At 36.0% G+C, this 22,201-nt stretch overlaps 2 non-coding genes across 2 annotated transcripts; one reads left to right on the plus strand and one right to left on the minus strand.

Moving 5' to 3' along the window:
- Nucleotides 1-1,732: 1,732 nt before the first annotated feature.
- Nucleotides 1,733-1,806, minus strand: TRNAS-GCU (transfer RNA serine (anticodon GCU)). The gene has a single exon. It is a non-coding gene; the product is annotated as a tRNA-Ser (tRNA).
- A 20,010-nt stretch (nucleotides 1,807-21,816) lies between these two features.
- Nucleotides 21,817-21,890, plus strand: TRNAT-CGU (transfer RNA threonine (anticodon CGU)). The gene has a single exon. It is a non-coding gene; the product is annotated as a tRNA-Thr (tRNA).
- The last annotated feature ends 311 nt before the right edge of the window (nucleotides 21,891-22,201 follow it).

Raw genomic sequence — 22,201 nt, forward strand, 5'->3', positions numbered from 1 at the left:
TGTCCTATGTAGAAGTTGTTGTAGGTGTTACATTTGAGTTTGTATACGCCTGTGTGGTTGTATTTATTTGTTTGTGTTGTTTGTGTGTCGAGATGTTTTTGTAGAGTGTTATTTGTTCTGTATGCGATGTTGTAATTTAACACAGGAATATCTTACCATATATATCCCGAAGTGATACAGTGTTAAAAGTTGTGTAATCAAGATGTATTATTTATTTTGCTTTGAAATATTAATTCAACTGCTGGTCTCTTATTAAAAATCGGTTAGTCTTTTTTGGTACTATTTGTGCTATTTTTTTTTGTAATAGTGTGAATGTTATAATACTTCTCGAATAAAATGTTTTATATAAAAAAACAGATTTATTTCAATGACCAATATCTCGAAACAGGTTTTTGGCGATTGGTCTATTATTGCGTAACTCCGTCCAATTGAAAGGAATCTGAATTGAAAAAGTCCAAATTTAGTTTATTTTTGAAACTAGATAATGTCCGACAGTCTCTGGCTGTATTTGCTAAAGAGTAGGCCTACTTACATTGACTCCAACACAAAGCAAGGAGAGAAGACTGGCAAGCATATGGCTTTAATCATAATAATTTGCAGGTACTAACGTATAGCCTAACTATAAGGGTGTTCATTTCAAAGTGTGTCATGACGTCACTATTGATGAGTCAGCGATTTGAAGCGAGTTTCAGCTTTTGTGTCAGAGAAGTTGCCTATTAATCAAGGCGTTCAATCTGAACTTGAGAATGTGTACTGTATAACTTGAACGTCATAGCAACAGATGGCGGTCTGTACGGTCTGTGTGCTACCATAACCTCTTTCGAACTGTGTTTTGGGCGGCCAAGTCATACGCAAGATATTTGTTATCATCGGTTGCGTACGGCAACATTCCACAATACAAATCAAATGCTCCGTATCCATGTTGACCGTCGAAGTTAATGTCAACAAATACGTAAGTAATCGTCTTAACCCTCTCCCCATATGCCGACAGTAAGAAAAAACTCACCTCAGTACATGTTTCGAAAGAGTTCACATTCCTGCCACTACCGGCGTTACCGTACGTATCGGTAAGTACTCTTCTGAATGAACGCCGTACATGCTAGGCAACTTCTCTGGCAGATAAGTAACACACCTCTGCGGAAGTGTAGGAAGATTGAATTCTCTAGGCTCATCGATTAGCCATGTGACGGCATACAGAGAGCCATGACACACTTTGAACTGAACACCCAGTATTTTCCCCTTGTCCTCCCATTGTAATTCTATTCTCGTCTTCCCTTGTTCCTTTTCTATTCCTGTAGTTCTCCTTGACTTCCTCCTGTTCTAATTGTCTTCCTCTTGTTCTCACTGTTATCTTTATATTTTCCTTGTTCTACTTGCATTTCCTTTGTTCTCCTTATATTCCCCCCTCTCCTTTTTCTATTCCTCTTGTTCTCCTTATATTCTTCTTGTTTTGTACTTGTCTTGTTTTCTTTGTCTTCCAATTTTCCTCCTTATCTTCGCCTTCATATTCTTACATTTCCCCTTGTTCTCCTTGTCTCTTCATTTGCGGGCTGTAGCGGCGAGACGGGATTGCTTTCGTAGTTGACGGTAAATTCCCAAGTTAACTCCTCATACTGACTGAGGAACTGAGCAGAAAGATGTAGTTCTAAGTAAAATCGTCAATATCACTTGGATGTAGGAAATTGTAGGTTTGAAGCGAAATTAGGAACAGAACAATTTCAAGGAAAAATTTTTCCTGAGCCGGGTATCGATCCCGGGACCCTTCGCTTAGCGCGCGAACGCTCTACCGACTGAGCTACTCCAGGAACTATACGCGACACCGTCACAATTTTTCCTTTTATATCCACACAACTCAAGTGAGCTGACAAGACGCCAGAACTCAACTATGAGTGCACACAATACTGAGTTAGGAAAGTAGGAACTGTAAGAAGTGAAATAAAAATATCGACTAACGTGCAGAAAATGCTCATAAATTATTATCTTAAGGCAAACATACGCTCAAAATGCCGTAAATCTGAAAATAAACATAATCTAGTAAAATAATGCAAAACCCCAAGAGGCTTGTCTTAATGTTTTCAAGAACGTATATCAATCCCGGATCTAACATTATGACATTTTTGGCATGGCACATATTTTTTTGACTTCGTGCTTCTCCATCTTTTGTGATGCGCACAATATGATTTCCAAGTGACTGGGATTAGGTAATTGGAAGAAAGCATCCTCTGATAGAACAATTTGAAAAGGAATTGAGACAGGGAGATCAAAAACCCACTAATTCCAATTTTTGACAAAATTGAGTTATGGGCTGGATGGTGCTTTTTAGTTTGTCTCCCATGCGTGGAAGGCAAGAATACACTAATATCGACATTCATCTGTATTCTGGGGGCTGTTTTAAAACTCGTGCAAGTCAGAACTCCACTTACTCCATGGAATAAGAGAGTTTTTGCATTCCAAGCTTAATTTCCCGGTAGGTGGCAACATTATCGCTCAACCAGCTGAGTAAAGTGATACGATACGGTATTCAGAATGTCACAAAAATCTATAAAATCCATGTAAGTAAGATTATTAAAGGCCCAATATCGAGTCGATTAACTTTCAGAAACCAAATACAGATGCATAATTCCCCAGTCAACTAAAGTACAATTCAGCATTGCCATTGAAAGAAGAAAGCAAAAGGACTTGCAACATTTAATGCAGTTTATTTCTGAGGAAAGTAGGATGTATTACAAAACTCTGTTTGCGGACAGTAATAATCTAGAATCTAGATGCACAGGAAGAATATGGGAGTGAGAGAAAAAAACAGAATCTGTAACATGAATGAGACTCTGTTAACATTTTAATATTGTTTGTGGTTTTATTTGTGTATTTTGATATGCTTTATGGTAATTTGTGATTTTCTGTTTCATATATTTGAAATTTTAAAAAAATGTAGCAATGTTAATCTTAATAATAAACTTCCATTTTCTCGTATATTCCAATGTTTCATAAGGGAATTATGATATACTTATATTTTTTTCTTCACATGGCTAATATTTATTCAATTTTATTAATTCATACACTGTAAAAGTCAGAAAACCACTAACTCCAGCAGTGTTTATTTCAAATTATAGCCTAAGATAATGTAAAAATTTAGGTTTTGAAGTATTTAATTGATAAAGAATGTAACTTTACATAATACCGGTATTAATAGATAAATGTATAATATTTAAAGTTAGTAAGAGAAATAATAAGTTTTTCCTCTCTCCTGTAAAATTTGGTTTATTGGAGTTAGGGAGTTTTGATTTCCCTGTCTCAATTGTAAAGCGATCTTGGCCTGAATCAGGCTATTTCACCAGTTAAGCTTTGAGCGCTAAGCTTCTCCTGCAAAATGTATTCCAAATGACATCTATCATTCTTGCAGTGGACTCTTCAATTGTAAAACGATCTTGGCCTGAATGAGGCTATTTCACCAGAGAAGAATAAGAAGAGAAGGGAGAAGACCTCTGAGAACACCGATATACCCTAAACTTTTTTGGACGGACTTCGTTCATATTCACTGTTTATATCCCAAGTCTTCCGGCATTATACTATTAATGAGACACTGAGTGTACCTGCACAGAACTTACTTAATACGTTGTAGATCATGCAAGAAAATTCAAATTTGAAAAGTAAACCCATGATCGGCAACGTCATATTTTCGCTACATTGGTTATTAAAAATGAAATTATAGTATCAAACTAGCCGATTCAGCGTTTGTATGTAAGTAACTCTCTAAGATGATGTCTGTCTGGCTGCTGTGAAATAGTAAGGCCACCACTATCACTAGGTCTAATTATAAGGCCCAATTATTAGTCGAAAACGAGGATGAACTCCAGAAATTACTCCACCCGTTCTATTTGACAGCATCACAGTACAACATGGCGATCTCAGTGCAGAAAACCAAAACACTTGTTCAGAAAAAAAAAGAACCATTAGATGTAAAGCTAGCGGTGAGCATGTCATGTACGTAATTTCAGTATCTAGCTGTTGAAACTTCCTACTGCCATTAGACGAGGACATAAGTCCAGTGTCAGGCTAATAAATCTGCAATATCCGGTCGACAATGACCTACGCTGCGGAGATAAGGTCATACAACAGTAAGAAAAGGTCATGGTCCGAACGACAGAAATGAGGATTCTCAGAAGCATCTCAGGAAACACCCTCAGAAGCAGAGTCCGAAACGAGATCAGAGACATCTGCTGAACACAGGACATCGTCAGATGGATCAGACAGAAAATACGATAATAGAATGACTATATCTCCCATGATGGCAGACAGCAAGGTGGCTAGAATTGTAATAAGTGAAGAACCAAAGTCAAGATCTCCTACAGACATAGCAAGGAAATTTTGAAGAGAGAGCCGAGGATCATCACATCATCAGATACGCAGGAAATGTTTAAAAAACAGGCACTGGGTTTATTTAGTCTTCCTGCCTCTCCAACAACCAATTCTCCATCCATTTATCTATTTACGTATCTAGATTTTTTTACATAAATACGTCAGATCGACATATGGGGCAACAGGAATGAAAGGACGATGTAACTTTTGCAGGGTGATCCATTCCGACATTATACATCCGTGATTAATAAAAGGATTGAAATAAATGTAGCCTCGTTCGATAGGGTATACGACTGCGATGAGAGCATGACCTTGACTTGACGCCGCGCATGTGAGAGGCGCGAGTGGTGGCCATTTTTGACGTAGACGAAAATTTCCGGGCAGTATCTCTCGCCGGTATGGCATACTTGCGCCCCGAAGAAATCAAGTAGCAGAATGGGCATGGCATAGTTGCGCCCTGAAGAAATCAGGTAGCAAAATAGACATGGCATAGTTCCGCCCCAATGAGCATAGTACATACAAAAGTGATTGTCATAAAATAAATAAATAACTTAAAAATATTATTTTAAGAACATCTCTCTATTTTACCGCTTCTGAATTCCTCAATCACGAGGTTTAAAAAACTGAGCCTATCGATATTGGTAGGCTATCGATAATCACTGCATAAACAGTAGAACAACAGTCAATAGGTACTGCCAAATTCATGGTGTTCATTTTAATGGTAGGCTATCGATAATAACTGCATGAACAGTAGAAAAACAATCAATAAAGTATTGCGAACTTCATGGTGTTCATTTTAACGGTAGGCTATCGATAATAACTGCAGAAATAGTAGAAAAACAGTCAATAAAGTACTGCCAAATTCATGGTGTTCATTTTAACGGTAGGTTATTGATAATAACTGCATAAATAGTAGAAAAACAGTCAATAAAGTACTGACAACTTCATGGTGTTCATTTTAACGGTAGGCTATCAATAATAACTGCATAAACAGCAGGAAAAAAACAGTTAATAAAGTACTGCCAACTTCATGGTGTTCACTTTAATGATAGGTTATCGATAATAACTGCATAAACAGTAGAAAACAGTTAATAAAATACTGCCAACTTCATGGTGTTCATTTTAATGGTAGGCTATCGATAATAACTGCATAAACACAGAAAAACAGTCAATAAAGTACTGCCAACTTTATGATGTTCATTTTAATGGTATATCGATAATAACTGCATAAACAGTAGAAAAAAAGTTAATAAAGTACTGCCAACTTTATGGTGTTCATTTTAACGGTATCTATCGATAATGAATATTAAATCGAATAAGAAATCAATAAGGTTGGTTGATTATGAGACTCGAGTTTCTGTAATGTCTTTTTCTCTACCTATTTCATTGGGGCCTCAACTATGTCATGCTCCTTTTTTCTACCTGATGGGAACGGGGCGCAACTATGCCCACAAAACAGGGACCCTTTTCTATCTGCTGCATCTTACCTGACCGTGAGGCGCTACCATGCCCTGCCCTATCCAAGCCCCTACAGTCTCGACTGCGCGAAACGAGGAAACCGGGGCAAATTGAACGCCGCGCTTGCCGCCATATTGTTGGAGAGCAGACGCATAATAGCAATACGTAAATCACGCAAATTAACGCTGTGATGATCTAAAATTGACAGATTATGGCCATTTTCGACATTTAACGTAAAATTAGGACGAAATAAACATATTCAAAGTTTCATTGATATGCGTTAGAACATTAAAGAAAAGAAAATACGTTCGCAGCAATTTATAGAAAACATACTCATACATCCATAAATAGGCCTACACAATACACATTATAGCTTGTATACTTTTACGATAATCAGCAAATTGTTAGGTTTCAGAGAATCTAAAATTATATTAACATACATTACTCTTAGATCACAAGACATAAATATATGCACCTTGATTACACAAGTTCTTATTATAATCAAATTCTTAAGTGAAATAAATATGTGATAATCAGTATAGATCTGTTGTTAAGTTTTAGAGAATCGAAAATTATATTACCGATACTTCTAGGCCACAGGACATAGTTATCTGACAAAATACAATGTGAGAAAGGTAGCCAAATTACATTGAAATCATTCTTCAATTGATCTGTATAGCGCTAAATGCGCTGATCGATCAATAAATCATTAAAAAAAATCTTCAATTAATGAAGGGAATGCTATCAATTATAAAAAGTATCGGTACCTAATACATTGCAAACAATAGGTAATTTGAAGACCTAAAAACTAAACAATCACTTTATGCAAGATAAAAAACCACATTTTTTATGTGTGGATTTTTTACATATTGCATTTTTATTTTAAATAAATAAAATAGATATATTATCATTGCTTGCGGAGTGATGGTACATGATTTTTATGCACATATTTAATATCAATAAGATGTCATTCCTTGCTTTTGTTAATAAAATATATGTCCGCAAAATTTAAAAGAGTTATTTATAGGTGAACTCTGAATCATAAGTTCACAAAGAAGGCTTAGCTATTTATTTATTTATTTATTTATTTATTTATTATCTGTATATTTATTTATCCATATATGGATCTTGAATGAAAGTTTATAATCTTGCAGATAAATTCATTTACATAATAAAAACAAAAATTTATCTTTCCACTAATGTTTTAACATATGATGTGTAAGTCTAAATAATTCACTCAGTGTGATTTATCTACAGTCTGATAAGTATTCTTTATTGTCGTAAACTACTGATTGATTTTAATTATATTAATATTGTAACAACAGAGATAATATTATATCGTACCTTTTGCAAATGGCTTGGAAAATTAAACAGGGATCGTATTATCGCCACGCTCTCATGGTTAACATTCGGCAGGTCTTTGAGGGGCCTCATGCACTAACATTCGGCAGGTCTTTCAAATTTAATTGTATTATTGTTTTCAATTTCTTCCATTATTAAATGACACTTACTTGTCTAATCCACGTGGACTAAAACCGAGGTTGCAATGTCTTGTGCTGAGGACGAACATTAAGGTATGTGATTAAAAATTATTATTAAAGAGTTATTATTAAGAGTTAAGAAAGCCAACATAACAAACTAGTGCTTATTCTTATCGTGGAAGTAGACGTGACAACGTGACGCTTAGAGTGAAACCTACAGAGCAACAATCGGGAGGCAAAATTATGTTTTAAAAGCACGCCGCACGTTATTGTATGATGCCGACATGTTAAGCATGAGTCCGCGGCGATAATATATCATCTTTCAAAATTCTATTGCCATTACTTTCACACTGTTCACTAAATACACCCGAGACAAAACAAAGGACAAGTATTACAATCGTGTTTACCGCTCTATTTCTACCAGTAGCATGGCGGCGTAAACATGCGCAGACTGGTTTCAATTTTGGACAGCACACCAGCGCTCTGTGTGAGTCTAGTATACTATTATAACGTCTTTGGCCCTATCTCGCCACTCCGATGTTACGCTTCGCTGAGTTTGGTGCCAAACGAAAGATCTCGTCTAGATCTGTCAATTTAAGTCAGACGTATGATCACGTAAAATTCACGGCTATGCACCAACATAGTCACAACTCGAATTTTTGCTCTTGTTGGGATTGAACTGAAGCTTATGCCTTGGCAATTTTATCTTGGCAATAAATGAAACTTTAATATAGTGAACACAACATCACGATGTTTCCACATTACGCAACGAGATAGACTAATTATCGAGTCATCTTGTGACTGGAAAACAAGGCTGAAAATTCGTGTAGTCCTCTTTGCAACCTACAGCCAAGTCTACTGCATTTATTTTTAAATAAAAATAAATAAACGCAGTCCACAAAAATTACGCATCTCCTCTAATTTATAAGTTGCTTATTAAAAGTACCTACAACTGAACACTCGTTTCCTGAACAAATATTGATCGACCAATTATATGACAACTCTATGTGAACAGCAGCTAATTAGTTGTTATTGGTAATTAGTGCAAAGTACCCATCAGTAAATCTGATACTAAGAATAATTAACAAATATTTGTAGTATATTCAGTTTTATGTACTTTTTTTCTGGTCCTATAATTAAAGTTATTGTAATGGTCGATGTGTGTCGGCATACTGATGTTTGTTACATATTAACACATCTATAACTCAAACTATTACCTTGCCTGTGCTACCATTATATTAATTGAATGAAGTGTTCGGTCTGTAATGGAAACGCAAACATGAACAGATTATGATAGACGAGTGGAAAACGTTAAAAATATATACCGGTATTATAATTATGTATATATAGTATTGATAGGTCTATGATTCGATGTTTAAATAAGTATTAACTGTAATCCACTATCAGAATGCGGAGGCATACGAGTAACATTGTTATAACAGGAAGTAATCTGTAGTAACCATATAAGGTAATGCAGTAAACTAACCAGTGGCGGCCAATGAACAAACTGAGATTTGCACTGTTGCATATCTGGCTCGCAGTACAAAATCAATTTAGAAATATTATACAGGGTGATTCACGAGGAAAGGTAAAAAATTTAGGATGTGAATTCTGAAGTCATTCTGAGTCAAAAAGTTCATATGAATATGGGTCCGTTTTTTAACGGTTACGGGGATATGGCTTTTTGATTTCACAAAAACTTCTGAGATTCCATTGTACTAACTCGCATTTAGAGACAGATAACGGACAAATTTAAAGTTTATATTCACGTATGTATACATACCTAATATTCTAGACGTCGGGGTCGATGTTCTCGCACATTTTCAAAGGTACCTCCTTCTGCTTCAATGCACTATTGCGCTCGGGTGTGAATCGCGCTCATCGCGCGGGACATTTGCACGTCACTGTTCTCTATGTCGCATCCAAAATACGGTCGATTAGCGCCTCTCTCCTTTCCCCCTTCCTTTGCTATACCAAGTCTTTGATCTAACCCCATAGACAGTAAGTACTCCTCGATATGGTACCCTTCTGTTCGGAAAGCGTCGTTCATATTCAGCGACTGCACGCAAGGAACTTCCATCGCACAAAACATAAACGTACACAATATCGGTGTATTCTGTAGTCGAAAATTTATAAGACATCTTGAAAAACACAACTTAACACTTCCGATAACTGTACCTGTATAACTACTGTACTATAGGTAGCTGACTGAACTGCTGTGAATTTATGATAGTGTAGGCTATTTGTGTTATCTGCGGGTTTTGTGTCTTTACATCAGACAAGGGCAGGCGATTGGACATTTGTAATGCCTCACCATCCGGTTTGTTTCTCTTATCTACATCGCTCACAATGCAGATTCCAATGTTACGTCATTCATTGCGAACTTGACCTTGTCTCGCGTCTCACGACTCACGTTAGCAGCATATGGTAACGTCTGATTCACATTGGGGCGAGACGTTTTACCAAAAAAAAAAAAATTCATCTAGCTCCGCTATCGTTCAAAAATGGACCTATGTTCATACGAACTTTTTCACTCAAAATGGCCTGAGATATCGTATCCTAATTTTTTTACCTTTCCTCGTGAATCACCCTGTACGTAACAGAGGTTATAGTGCTGATTGGATTTAATGTTCTCGAATCGAAACTCCAGAAGGCGATGAGAATTCTTTAAAGAACAATAGCTTACTTCCTTGAACTATCACTTAAAGTATAAAAATATTCTAAAAATAAGATAATTGACTTAAATCAATGTACACACTTAAATTTTCAGAGATTTTCATACAACTTCTACACAGACAATATACTCATTTTAATACTACTTTTGTATTTACAAAACCTTAATTTTTATTGATATAAATGCTGAAATAGTGGTTAATAATGAGGACCTCTAGAACAGGGGTGCCAAAACTTTTATATTTGGAGGGTCACTAAAAAGATGATCGATCGCGAGTCATATGTTATACTACAAGTATTTCCTTGAATAACAAATGAATTCATAAATGAAATAATTTTCAGTGAATATTTCGTAGAAAAAAGCTATGATCAGAGCAAAGATTTGGAGTGGTATAAGGTAATGTTGAAACATAGTATATACGAGTATATCCTAAGGTTCAGTGAACTGAAACCGAGCTACTGCATTGAGAAAGCAGAAGTACAGTTCAGTCATCGAAAATTACACGCAACTTATTACAAAATTATTTGAGAAAAAATTAATGTATTACATAGTTTATAGAAATATATGGGCCTACATATATAATATACATTTAATTTCGAACCAAGTGATTGAACAAGACTGTCTATATAAAAAGCCTCATTTGGCTCGCGTGCTATAGTTTGGGCGGCCCTGCTATAGAAAGAAAATAATTCGTTCCCAATTCTTTACTTAGAATACCCCGTTCCTAATTCTTCAACTCACTCGTGCATAAGAATAATTTGAAACGTCCTTAACAATATGGGATTTAGGTCGTTCTTTGTTCTACCTGCTCGACAGTATGGACTCTGATATATTGGAATCAGAATGTAAAAATAATTGTGTGTAGAGTATATGGTTGTACGTAATAATACGTTACTTCCCTCCTTCTTGGTCTTCCACCCTCTCGAGGTTTCCATTTTTCCAATATCTCTCCTCCAGGTTTACCTCCTCCATTAACATCTGTGCATGGGTTTTCCATTTAAATCTTGGTCTTTCCCTTGTGTTCCTACCTGGCGGTGGCTATTGGAATAATATGTTTCTAAGCCTTCGGTTTTCCTCTATTCTTTGTACATGATCATGCTATTTAAAGATTTCATTTTTCAATTTCTGTATAATGGATTTTGTGATGTTCACTTTCTTTCAAAGTAATTCATTTCTGATTTTGTCTTTTCGTGTTAGCAGAAGACATAGTCTAATGCAGTCAAAATCTTCTGTTCTTAGTTTATTTCTTTGTGAATCAATTAATGGCAAAGTTTGACTATCATATAAAAGAATATTCCTACTATGCTTTGATAAAATCCATATTTTGTTCTTTTTTATATTCTTGTTCCACATTATCCAACGTAAATATAATTATACATCTTGATTTCACAACTTTTAACACTGTATCACTTCGGAATATGTATTATATGTCTTTCCCGTGTTAAATTATATCGTACCTGGTTGACCATGTTTCGGCCTGTTATGGGCCTTCTTCAGAACAAAGAACACATCACAGCCATAACAAAATTACAAAACACATCCACACATCCAGAACACGTCACAAATGCTAACCACACCTACAGAGACGTCAACACAGACATGGAAATTCTACACATCCAACCAAAAAGCTAGAATCTAAACACACTAGAACAATACGAAATATACAGATACACAAAAACACAACCAAATGAAATTCTCAACACACAACTCCATTTCAGAACACACACACACTCTTTGACTCCACATTACACTACACAAACACACCCCTACAGGAAACAAAACAAAAGGCGCCAAGACCAGCAACAACCAGTTCTGAAGAAGGCCCATAACAGGCCGATACATGTTAACTATCTCCGTATATCTCTTTCAAACATTTCTGAGATTGCGACTCACACTAAATAGGCATATTTTAAATTATTCTCACCTATATGAACAGGGAGGTCATCTACTGTACTTGCTGTACACACACACACACACACACACACACACACACACACACACACACACACATATATATATATATATATATAAATTTGTATTTAAATCCCATTTTTATATATTTTTCTGCAAGTTTATTTTGCATGTAAATCATGATAATCACTTCCTTGAAATATTGATCATCCGCAAATAATAGTGAATGAAATGTTCCATTTTCTATTGACGTAACCACCTGAAGACAATCCTTATACGATTCATTCATTCATTCATTGAGAGCTTGACCCAGGGAAATGTGAAAGACCACATTCTTGTTTAAGACCCTCATTTTCAAAACATAATATAGGCCTATTATCGATTTATTCTGCATTTTAATTTTTGCTTTCGTATATTTTACATGTTTTTAACAATATTAATCCACATTGTTTGCAGATATCTGAATTCCTGTTCTTGTCTAAAGAGGTAACACCAGCTACTGTTCTCAAAAATTTCATTTCCGCACCTTCCATGCATATTTGTTGCGTGCCACAGCAACTATCAGGGAACACTTCCATCTTGTTTGTGCTGCACTTGACATTCTATCCATGATTCAAAACTAGATGCGGCAAACAGTTTACAATGAACTATAGCGATAAAGACAGATACTATGATGACCTTTACTATAGTTTAAATTATTTGTTTATTCATTTAATTAATTTTACTGGCAAAGTTGAGCCATAGGGCCTTTAATAGTATTATTATAACTAGGGACGACACTTTGTCCCAGTTCGCTACGAGGTTCACTGGTTCTGGTGTATAGAGTACCTGTGTTTACCAGTTGATACGAGCAGTCCAGCGACAGCACGCGACTGTTTTCTGGTATAGTTCGGCGGAACGAAAATGCAACATTTCTACAGGTTGCCATTGCCGTATAGAATGTATGTGCGTAACATATGCCTTGATTAGTTACATGATTACAATATTACTTACACATATTTAAAACAAGGACGAGTTAGTAAAATTACACACACATATTTGCAATCGAGTTAAGTACATTATTCTGATACAAACTGTAGTCCGTTACAATATACTGTATAACAATGTGCATTTTTAAGTGTGAAAAAGAGAAATTTCTCCTGTTTTCACTAAAAATATGCTTGTACTGCGAGAAAGTTCGCTCAACATCGCACGATATTATACATAGGTGCATCTCAAAAAGATTAACAATAGTTGCACTGTTTACTTTTTCTAGTATTTCTGATGCCAACAAAAATTTCTCTCCTAGTTCACCGGAGAACATTACCCGTACAACAACGTGAGCTACTTATCGTCTCACAGCATCCGATGTCTCATCTACAGATACAAATATTTTGTTGCTTCGAATGAGTTCAGAGTTTTTTCATATACAGACGATAAATAGGTTATACGCATTGTATACTAGGCAGTTTTCTAGACATGTATTTTTCTGTAAACCGCTGAAAATGTGGATTACTGAGCTTGTGTATTGGACTATTCGCTGATATCATCATCTCGCACAAATCATTATAAAACTCAAAGTTTGTAAACCTAGCAGATGAGAAAAATAACGGCAAAAGTTCACTATGCTTTTTCGTTTGACAATGCTTTTGCAAATCTTTACGAAGGTTTACCTTTAGTTCTGTGTTGCACACTTTACAGCTTATATTATCGCCCTTCACACTAATACACTCACTTCCAAACGCAGTTGCAATTTTGCATTCAGTTCAGAGCTCTTGTCTGACTACATTGTATTATGATTACATTACTGCACACACAGTCACGATCACAAGCAGCTTGCCATTAAGTGACAACGGCACCAGTAGTACTGTAGGAACTGTAGATATAATAATCTATACTAATAATAAATCTGTAGCCGAAATTTTTCTGGTAATTTTCGATTTTCCAAAAATAATTGGTCCTAACATATATAATTAACCACCCTGAAACCGAAAATCGCTTTTTTGAAATTTTTGTTTGTATGTCTGTCTGTCTGTCTGTATGTTTGTTACCTTTTCACGCGATAATGGCTGAACGGATTTCGATGAAAATTGGAATATAAATTAAGTTCGTTGTAACTTACATTTTAGGTTATATGGCATTCAAAATACATTATTTAAAAGGGGGTTATAAGGGGGCCTGAATTAAATAAATCGAAATATCTCGCTTATTATTGATTTTTGTGAAAAATGTTACATAACAAAGGTTTCTTTAAAAATAATTTTCGATAAGTTTTATTCCTTGAAAAATTTTGATAGGACTGATATTTAATGAGATAAATGAGTTTTAAAATTAAAATAACTGCCATCTAATGCCGTGTAATGAATTAAAAAAACAAATGACTTCGTCTTTAAGGGGCCTTGGACAGCAACAAACGAAAGCTATGAAAGATAGCCTACAGAGAATGTTTCTGTGTTTGTATGAAGTAATATCGGAAGCTAAATTAACCGATTTGTATAATTAATTATTATTTCACCATTGGAAAGTGTAGTTTCTCTAGATGGACATAATGCTATAATGTTATTACAGTAAGTTCTGATATAATATAATATAATATTGTAATATAATATAATATAATATAATATAATATAATATAATATAATATAATATAATATAATATTGTAATATAATTTAAGTTATTTGAAGGGTTCACAACCATAGTGGGCCAAGCGCCATTTACTGAATACGTAGAAAACAAGGGTTAAAATTAAGTTATTACCATAATTCAATGGAAAATAAAATATACACATTAAATCTAAATGATGTCAATCTTCATTAAACTACGGTTGCATAAAAATTAAAAAACAGGTTAAAGGAATTGTCATTGCACCAAATGAGTGTCTCTGGACCAAAATGATAGCATTTTAATTATTTGGATGCAATTTAAATTAAGTAACATATTAAACGATTTATCCTTCTATCAAACACGAATGTTCCCTGGATCAAACGTCCTATTTTAATTATGTAATTACTTTATATTTATTTCTAACGGGTGCAGCGGAGAGCACGGGTACGGCTAGTAATAATAATAATAGTAATAATAATAATAATAATAATAATAATAATAATAATAATAATAATAAGAAGAAGAAGAAGAACAAACACTCCAGTCTTTCATGAGGCCTGCTTGAATTGTTCTAGTTGAATCTGGATTGGACAGACTAGTCATGATGTCATTTGAAACCAGAACTTGCAGGAGGACAGTTATTCGCCTCTCTCTGGTATTTTTCCTCACTTTTCACATGCAGTGAGTACGGTATCATAGTGCATATAATTATACAATAAAATATTCAATTTAAAGAAACTAACAATAAAACGATCTACCTCTACTTCAGGTTGAGTCTTCTATCAAAGTAAGTGGAGACATTTGCAATTTCAGCAACCAGATCTATACAAATTTCGCTCTTGTTCGCTTGTGTGTGAATCTGTTCATAATAAGAGTACAAGTGTAGAAATGCTTTGTACGTATTGCTACAGCAATGAATTTTCACAAAACTAGAGTTTACACAGCAGCAGACATTCTCTCTGAACCTAATGAGTTCTAAGCTGACACTGTAATAAAGTGTCACAGCCACACCTGGTGCAATGTTTACGTTGAAATGAGATATTGATTCCATGTTGCTTTACAAACTTACACTGCCGTGCAAACGCGCTAATGAAATAACCCCTCCCCGCCGCCGGAGCTGTATATAGTTTTGCAATGTATAAGCACAACCCAGTCATTACAAATGCGTTACCGGCCCTCTTCAGCTCACCGCACGAGATGCAACAGTGTTGAAGGACAAGTTACTTTTCATTATATCGAAAACAGCCAATATCCCATGCATCGTGTGTAACTGCAGTGTTTGCAAATGCCAAAAGCCAGAAAATGTACTCCTTAAAACTGAAATAGATCTACAGTACAGGGACATTATTTTATTGTTACTAACATTTCTAATATTAATCTGGCTATACCTTTGGATCAACGATTAAGAACCGAAAACACCGTTTGCTACCCCCTTCCACGGCTGGAGTTCGATGGTACTGGCATAAAATACAAACAAATCACTTTACTAGGTATAAGAGGGAAGAAAAGCAGTTCATCCATTTACGTAAACTAGGAAATATCGCGATTTTGAGTTTGATAATCTTCATTAGGTTTTTGTTTAATTAAAATATAATACTGCATTAACGATGAGTGTTTTTACTCACGAACTGAGCTGTCCATGCGGACGTATTGAGTATGCAGTGTGTATTATACTATCTACAGCACATTAGCGTACAATATAGAAAATGAAGTTAAATTGAAAAATAATCATAATATGGATATTTAAACACATTTTTTAAAATGGTGGCAGTTCATTTCGATATAGACTTCAGTTCTAATGTGCATATTATCGCACTATAGACGATTGTACCTAATTCCAATTACCAGTTTCGTCCTTCGTACTAGTAACTCATGTTGAAATAATTCTGTATCTACTCTATAAAAGAATACCTTATATATTCAATCTTCACTTCTGCCCGATCCGAAAAGATAAAATTACTCAGACATGTTATCTACTGTCCGTTCCAGTGGTCACGTCGCAGGGTCGTACAAAGGGAGAAAATCACATGACAGTTAACGAGGCCCTTTTATTTAAGTTATTTTAAACAGTTGTGTAATATTACGTAGACGTCCAATTCCTAACAGAAATTAATGTTCTCAGAAAACAGCTAAGACAGCCCAGCTACTAGCCTTTACAGAGAGGCGAATAGAAGCAGGTGGGGGAAACCGGGGTGTGATGTAGGCAAATGGACGACAGTTTCTGTGCGAAAATGATTCAATAATGAAAGCTCTTTCGTCACTGGAAAACGTGAACATATTTTTGGAACGTACCGTTTACTATGACCGTAAGGCTACTATAGACTGTATATGCGGTCTTGGTTCTGTGTGGAGGACGGTTGAACTTCATTATTAGAAGGGGTGGGAGTGAAGTACATTCAAAAACTCAGGCACAATAAAAATTGAAGTAAAAATAAAATGATGTCCCTGTACAAACACTCTTCTTCTCTGCCCCATATTCTCACCCTTCAGATTTTCTCTAATTTTGCTTTCTTTTCATAATATACACTCTGTTCTTTCAACTCTAATCCCCATATGCTCAACTTTTCTTTCTGTTTTTCTCATTATTTCCCTTCCTTACTTCTCCCATTTTCCAATTGCTACCTACGTTCTCTTTTCATGTATAATGCACTTCATTCTATTTGTCTATTTACCAGGGCATTCGAAAACTAATGGCAACCATAGGCGGAGTTATGTAGGGAGATTGTTTTAAGTTATGCCCTATTATAACTTGTAGTATACCTACAATTCAAGCCCTATACAATTCGGTCCGAAACATCGCGGATATGGATATAACACTGTAAGAAACATGCTCCTTAAAAATACCTTTATTAAATGTTCATATTTCGTTATACTGTACCACGGTCAAGCTATAACGGGGGAGGGGGAGGAGGTAAATGATATACCCCATAACTCTGTTATATGGGGATTCTTCGGTTTTGCTTCCCCCCCCCCCAAAGGAAATGGTTCTCTCTCCGTCTATGATGGCAACATAGTTACTGTTTCACATTACATTTATTTTGGTTATTTTTGTCATTACACACTTCAAATATAGACCCATGCCAAGTCAACAATATGTTGCCAAATCTTCGGAAGAAGACGGACTCCATTTGCAGCATCATTTCTGGAGCTCTTTCTCACTGATCGATCTAAAGCCCTTTGGATGTCAACTGTTGAATTAATGCGAATGTCTCGCTTCCACCCGTCTTGCAATAGTTCGGTATGGTTGGACTATTGTCCCACAAGCTCTTTGTAGAGCAGTAAAGTATTGAGTTGCATCTTTTCCTCTTGCAACTTGTATTTTTATGAAGCATCTTTCTTCATACTTATTGAATATTTTAGGGCGGTATTACTTAATACAAATGAGAAACAGTCCTTGTATTCACAAAATATGGTTACTTAAAGACTTTTGATATTCCACATTTATGCAACAATCGCTCCTCTATTACGTAGCCTACTAAAAGATTCCGATGCTGAATTTGTATAGTCGTGCCCTTATAAAATTGAAATAGTACCTCTAAGCGGGACACGGAGTATTTGTATATGTATGTGTGTGTATATTTATTCACACTGCAATGGGTATATACCCGGTGGCAGTGGTAACTAATTACACTCAATAATGACAATAATAAACTTATTAATTAAAAATACAATTAATGATAATACTAATAATTAATACTAATAGTAATAATAATAATAATAATAATAATAATAATAATAATAATAATAACAACAGGGAATATACTAAATTAAATGAAACAATCACTTAAAATAACATTTGAAATATTCTAGTTTGTATCTTAAAACTAAGATCGAACTAAAACTCACGAGTATATGTTCATATCTGCACAAGTACCTTTCAACATTGCACTCATTTCGCTGTCAACTCACTCACTGCACTGGAACTACGACACATTTCACTGATTCTATCCTGATTTCACTAACACTTCAAAAACATTTCACTGTTCAAATACTTTGCACTGCCACTATAACCTATACAGCTTCACTGACAGGAACACGTTTCACTTACACAGCACACTTCACTGACACGACATACTTCTTCACTGATACAACACACTTCACTGACACAACATAATTCTTCACTGATACAACACTTCAATAACAACATATCGTTTACACCCTTTAAGTACTGTGTATAATTACCGTCTATTAGTAAGGTCCTTAAGCCTATTTTTAAATACATTTTTGGTTGTTGGTAAAGCCTTTAGTAAGTCTGCAGGTAAAGCATTCCAGTCCCTGATAGTACGATCGAGAAAAGAATACTTTCCAGTGTCCGTCCTCTGCCTTCGTTCCCTCAATTTATATGAGTGGTCGTTCCTTGAAGAGTAATTTGTCGTTCTTTGAAGAGTAATTCATCGCAGGGCTTTTGACAAAGAACAAAATCTTTCTCGTCACTAAGTATAGAGGAGTATCTTGTGAACAGATCGTCACACAAAATGCAACATCCTCCATTGTGCTCCTTATAATTCTCTCATTTTCCTGTAACCATTGTTCTCCTTGTGTTTATCTTGTCCTCCTAGGCTCCCCTTTTTCTCTTTATATAGCCCTTATACGCCTTATGTTTTCCTTCTTCCCTTTGTCGTCTCTTATCATTATTTTCTTTGTTCTTCTTGTCTGTCCCTTGTTCTCCTTGTCTTCCATTTGTTCTTTTTGTTTTCGCCTTGTTCTGTGCGTCTTCCCCCTTTTCTCCTTCCATCCCCCCTTTTCTCCCTGAATTCCGCTTGTTCTCCTTATCTTTCCTGTGTACTTTATACGCTTTGTTGTCCTTACATTTCCCCTTGTCCTCCTTGTTTCCTCCTTATTCTGTTTGTCTTTCCCACGTTTTCTCGTGTTCCTCTTGGTCTCCTATCTTCCTCTTGTCTCAGTATTCCCATTATTCTGTTTATATTGCCCTCGTTCTCCTTGCAGTCTCATTGTTATCATTGTCATCCCCTTATTGTTCTTGTCTTCGTCTTGTTGTCTTTGTATTTTCCTTGTTCTCCTTATCTTCATCTTTGTCTCCTTACCTTTGTCTATTGTACTTGCATTCCCTGTTGTCATTGTTTTCCCCTCGTTATTCTCGTACTCCCGTTGGCCTCTAAGAGCGTATTCCGAAACTCAGCGGTGAGCAATCTGATGGCATCACGGTGTTCCGAATTTCAACGATGGCGACACTGATGCTCCACCGGTGTCGCACCGGTGCCATCAGCTTGCAGAGGTGGTGGCAGTCTCCATCAGCCGCCATCAGTGTATCTGATTGGTTCTTGTATAGGGCGGGAATTAGCAGACGAATGATATCGTGCACTGTTGTGTCATGGCGGTGTGTTCTGCTGTATTGTTGGTAATGAGCACAACGTAAAAACAATATGTTAATGGCTTATGAGTGAACATGTCAACGGACTAGTTATTACTACCGGTTCAAGAAATAAATTGTTTATGCTCTTTTCTTTGACCGAGATGACAGTACGGAAATATCGCAAAATTTTGCTAGCGTAGCACAGACAACAACTTATACAGTCGCCATGACAGCCATCGATCCTTCCAGCAGTTTTGTTCCTATTTCGCTACAGCGTGACGTCATTATTGTCCACCGGTCCGGTGAGATTCGGAATACGCTGCAAGCCTGTCTCTCGTTGTATATTTAGCTCTTGTTTTTAATTCTAATGTCACCCACTCAAGTAGTAGTAGTAGTAGTAGTAGTAGTAGTAGTAGTAGTAGTAGTAGTAGTAGTAATAACAATAATAATAATAATAATAATAATAATAATAATAATAATAATAATAATAAAGATCTGTAGCATAATATGCATCTATCGACGAGTGATCGCAACCACATGCAGTTTTCTTAATGCAGTCCGTATTCATACAAATTTTGGTTTAAATATCTACAAATTTTACAATTTATCATCTACCTCAATCTCTTTTTTATTGGTTGTTTTCCAACGCTTTTCAAACTGCTATGGTTATCTAGCGTCTGAATGATATGAAGGTGATAATGCCAACGAAATGAATCCAGAATCCAACGCCGAAAGTTAGCCAGCATTTCCTCTAATTAGGTTGAGATAAAAGCCCCGCAAAAGACCTCAACCAGGTAACTTCCCCAACCAGGATTTGAACCAGGGCTCGCTCGCTTCATGATCAGGCGTGCTAACCATTACTCCACAGCGGTGGACACCTCAAAATTCATTTTTTTATTTTATTCTATAGATCTTGAATTAGCATTGTATCATTGGGATGTGAAAGGAATCAATTTTATTATATTAAAATATAGAGAGTGTTAAAAATGTATCCAATATTTTAGGAGGTGCTAGTCTGCATCAAACAAGAAAATAATGTCTAATAAACATGGGTCCTACAACACATGTTTTCTGAGATCTGAGCACTTGTTCATAGGAGGTGCTCAATGTGACTTCCATTCCTCTGCTTTTCAGAGTAAGGAATCACGAATTCTTTGAAATTGACCTGGTTGTTCTTATATGTAATGACATGCTTTGAAGACGCTATCCTCTAGTGTCTGCACATTATTGATTGGAGTGACGTAGACCAATTTCTTCATATGTCCCAATAACCAAAAGTCTAGGGTATATAGGTTTGGGGAACGAGCAGGCCAAGGTGTGGGTCTTCCTCGACCAATCTTCTGATAATAAGTTAATAAGAAGGTCCTTATAACGAGTCCCAGTTTATCTCTGTGGTAGCACGTATTAATCTATCACCAAGAACGCCTGCCCATGCGTTGATTGAGTATAGGTGCTGATGACTTGTTTCTTCAACTGCATGGGGATTTTCATCAGCCAACACATGCTGATTACGAAAATTCACAACACCATCTCTACTGAACGTCTCTCATATCCCCAACCAGACTTTTGTTATCAGTATTCCTTGCGATGTATTATTAGTTGATGCCAGGGGTGTCAACTGCGGTATGATTATCTTGTAGTCTGCTGTATTGTAGAGCACAGAAATGCATTGGCATGAATGGACGTCACATTGAGCACCTCCTATGAACAAATGTTCAGATCTCAGAAAGTATGTGTTGCAAGATCAATGTTTATTAGACATTATTTTCTTGTTTTGATGCATACTATCACCTCCTAAAATATTAGACACTTTTAACACCCTATATAATACATATTAAATACAGTAGGTTATTAATATTTGAGGAGAAAAATTCGCTCCGGCGCCGGGGATCGAACCCGAGTCTCTTGCTTCTACGTACCAACCGCTCTGACCACTGAGCTACGCCGAATTCAATCCAGAGCACCGGACCGAACCTTCCTCCTTCAGTGTTTCCCTTTGTGGCCGGACCCCAAGTTCGGTCCGGTGCTGTGGATTGAATTCGGCGTAGCTCAGTGGTCAGAGCGCTTGGTACGTAGAACCAAGAGACCCGGGTTCGATTCCCGGCGCCGGAGCGAATTTTTCTCCTCAAATATTAATTGTCAATATTACAGGTATTATTTTGTAGGACAAATTAATAAAAAAACCTGTAATACAGTAGGTTAGTTCAATTTACAAGCAGAAACAAAAATAATTAATCCATGACTCCGTTTAAATGTCTACCTATATGTGGAACCAGAAAGCAGATGTAAACATTTTAACGAGCACATTACTGCATTTTATGAGCTTTGAAGACAACATGCAATTCCTTTTATGGAAATAGAAGTAAAGATCGCGGCATCCAAATTTGGATGTTTAATGGACGTATATACTAACGATGAACGTT

Source organism: Periplaneta americana, chromosome 8 (genome assembly GCF_040183065.1).
Source record: "Periplaneta americana isolate PAMFEO1 chromosome 8, P.americana_PAMFEO1_priV1, whole genome shotgun sequence".
In the NCBI taxonomy this organism is placed as follows: domain Eukaryota; kingdom Metazoa; phylum Arthropoda; class Insecta; order Blattodea; family Blattidae; genus Periplaneta; species Periplaneta americana.